The 3421-nt window shown below is 37.1% G+C and overlaps 1 pseudogene; it reads left to right on the top strand.

The window, feature by feature from the left end:
- The first annotated feature begins 2457 nt into the window (after window positions 1–2457).
- On the top strand, window positions 2458–2854 carry LOC105741398 (annotated as a pseudogene).
- The last annotated feature ends 567 nt before the right edge of the window (window positions 2855–3421 follow it).

Raw genomic sequence — 3421 nt, 5'->3', positions numbered from 1 at the left:
AAGATTGAAACTGTAACCATATCTCTCACCATGTACTGAGCTGAAATCAAAGTGGATCAAAGATCTAGACATTGTAACAGGAATATTGAGCCTACTAGAAGATAAGATAGGTGAAACACTTGAATTCATAGGTGTATGACAGGAATTGCCTAAACAAATGCATGATGCATAGGAAATAGCAGCAAGAACTAATGAATCAGATTGCATCAAATTTAAAGATTGGCACAGCAAAGGAATGAATTGATCAAGTGAAGAGACAACCTCCAGACAGGGAAAAAATTTCCCAGATAGTCCTCAAACAGAGAACTAATACCTAACCATGACTATCTGTATTAGCTACAGATGTGAAAATGCCCAGATGTTCCTCAGAAAGACAGCAGTTGCAAACTCATGGTGCATCCAGTCACAGAAGTATTGTAGATCTGTGTAAATACACAACAAATCACTTGTATAGTTACATACAGCAATCTCCAGAATATATTGTTCAGTGATAAAAGTGAGATGCAGAGCAGTGTATAGATCATACTGAGTTTGTATAAGACAGGATGAAAAATAAGACCCTATAACTCCAAAGAGGAAAGTCTTCAGAAGATAGAACAAATGCTAATAAACATGATCCCTCTCTGGCAAACAAAAGAGGCCATGTGGACTATAGATATCTTTGAGCTCATGTCCCTTGGGCTTTTGAACCCACTCAACATTTTACATCTTCAAATGCTGAAATTAAATCAATAGGTATATCCTTAAAGTTGGATACAAAGGAGATCAAGTAGATCCAGCAGTATATTAAATGAGCAAAATAACTACACAGAGAAATAACACATAATTTCAGCTAATTCTTGAGCTCAGTACATTGTACATTATTAGCAGAGTATAGACTACAGACAAAAGTTTCCATTATCCACTAAAGGAAAACCAGGGTTACTCTGGGTGGAGCAGAGAGGATACTCATTCCAGAGCTGGAGCAGAAAAAAATATAACCAGTCACAGTGTCAGCAAGTGAGATAGCACTCGAATGACAACCGGAAACACAATAAAGATGTGCAAAAGAGCTACAAAATTTTGAATCATCATCTTATTTATAATAAAAAGTATAATATGCTTAAAAGTCATTTAACAAAAGACATATAAGCCTTTATATTAGAAACTACAAAACATTGCTGAGAGAAATTAAAGATGCTGTAACTAATAGACAGGTACACCTAGCTAGATGGACATATTGAATATTAAGTTGCCACTAATTTCTCTGGGACATGATACAAAGATTCAGTGTAATCCCTCACAAAAAGCCAGTCAGATTGCTTTTTTTTTAGAAAATGAAAAGCTGCATTACGAAATTTATGTGGAAATGCAAATGAACTAGAATTGGCGATGCTATTTTAAAAAGAATAAAAAGTTGGAAATTTAAGTTACACACCTGAATGCTTACCATAAAGTAATGGTAATAAAGGCGATATGATGTTGACAAGAGGATAGAGAGGAGATTAATAGAACCAAACAGAGAGGAACTGAATCCTCCTGTGTATAGTCCATAGATTTTCGACAAAGTTACTAAAACAATTTTATAGGGAAAAAAAATCTTTTCAAACAAGTGGTGCTGGAACAACTGGACATTTATATATTTAAAAAATGGATAGTGACACTTTACCTTCTTGCGCCAATCTTATAACTAGACCCTTAAAAAAGACTAGGTTTAGGGGCCAGGGAGATGGCTCAGTGGAATAAGCGCTTCCCTGGCAAGCGCAAGAGCCTGAGTTCAATCCCTGGTTCTGCAAAAAAAAAAAAAGACTAGGTTTAAATGCAAAGTCTAATACTAGGAAGAAAGTTTAAGGTAAATTTAATAACTTCAGGAAAAAGTAAACATTATGTATTGGCCTTTATTAATATTAAAATTTTTTCATGTTTGAATAACACTTGTAAGAATGTATCAAGTTAAATTGTACAATAGAGGAAAATATCATGTATTGGGTGTGATATAAAGAGAGAACATAAGGGACAATATAAATCTTTTGACACATTATTTATTATTTATATTATATATGACTTCCATATTTGAATATATCTGCTGAAAGATTATATTTAAAATACTTGAAGAACTTTGGAAATTTAATAATAAAAGACAAAAACTCAAAGTAAAATGAGTAAAACTTTGAGCAGAAGCTTCACCAAGCAAACAAGAGGAAAAGATGCTTAGCATCAGTAGTCATCAGGGAAGCGAGACCCCAGCACCCACCCAGCATCAGCCAATCTGAAAAGAGCAATATCCGGGTTCTGGCCAGGATGTCATCACCTGGATGCGGCATTGCTGGTGAGGATGAGAGATGAGGAAGCCGTGCTGGTGAAGAGCTGGCTGGTTTCCTTAAATGCTGAATGTAGCCTTACTATGCTATTCATTCTTTTCAAAAGTGGGCATTGTTGCTCTTTTCCTCCCTGGCTGTCTTACTATCCGTTGCCATCATGAATGACACAGTAACTATCTGAACCCGGAAGTTCATGACCAACCGGCTTCTTCAAAGGAAACATGTGGTCATTGATGTCCTTCACCCTGGGAAAGCAACAGTACCTAAGACAGAAATTCGGGAAAAACTCGCCAAAACATACAAAATCACACCAGATGTCATTTTTGTGTTTGGATTCAGAGCCCATTTTGGTGGTGGCAAGATGACTGGCTTTGGCATGATTAATGATTCCCTGGATTATGTGAAGAAAAATGAGCCCAAACATAGACTTGCAAGTCGCGGCCTGTATGAGAAGAAAAGGACCTCAAGAAAGCAGTGGAAGGAACGCAAGAACAGAATGAAGAAAGCCAGGGGCATCGCAAAGGCTAGCATTGGGGCTGGCAAAAAGAAGTGAGCTGGAGCTGGAGATTGGAGAACAACTGAAAGGGGGAAAGATTCTGCAGCGCCTGGCTTCAGTGACTATGACTTTTTTCATGAGAGCATTTAATAAACTGTAAAACCTTAAAAAAAAAAAAAAGTAGGCCTTGCCTTGGAGAACAGAAACCTGTATGAACCAAATGTTCATACTCCCTTTAAATTAGTGAAGTTCAAAAATGGAAACAACCCAGGTACTCATCAATGGGAGCATGGATGAATAAATATGTACTATCGAGCAATAACCAGGAACAAGCTAGTGGAACATGGAACAGTATGGAGCCTCTCAGAAGCATGACACTGAGTGAAAGAATCCAGATGCAGGAGGCTATGCACTGTATCATTACATCTATATAAAATTCAAGAAGAATCAAACAAATCCATCACTACAGAAACCAGAACAGTGGTTACCAAGGGACAGCGGGGGGGATAAGAATAAATTTGAAAAGAACAGAAGGAAATTTTTCCCAATGAGCACATTCTGTGTCATGATCATGGCAGTAGTTTTATGGGAATATACATTGGTTAATGTCCTCATGCTGTATGCC

The sequence above is a fragment of the Octodon degus genome, unplaced genomic scaffold, assembly GCF_000260255.1.
Source record: "Octodon degus isolate 3935 unplaced genomic scaffold, OctDeg1.0 scaffold00010, whole genome shotgun sequence".
Lineage (NCBI taxonomy): Eukaryota > Metazoa > Chordata > Mammalia > Rodentia > Octodontidae > Octodon > Octodon degus.
The sequence above is the reverse complement of the archived record's forward strand: the minus strand, read 5'-3'. Positions and strand labels throughout refer to the sequence as shown.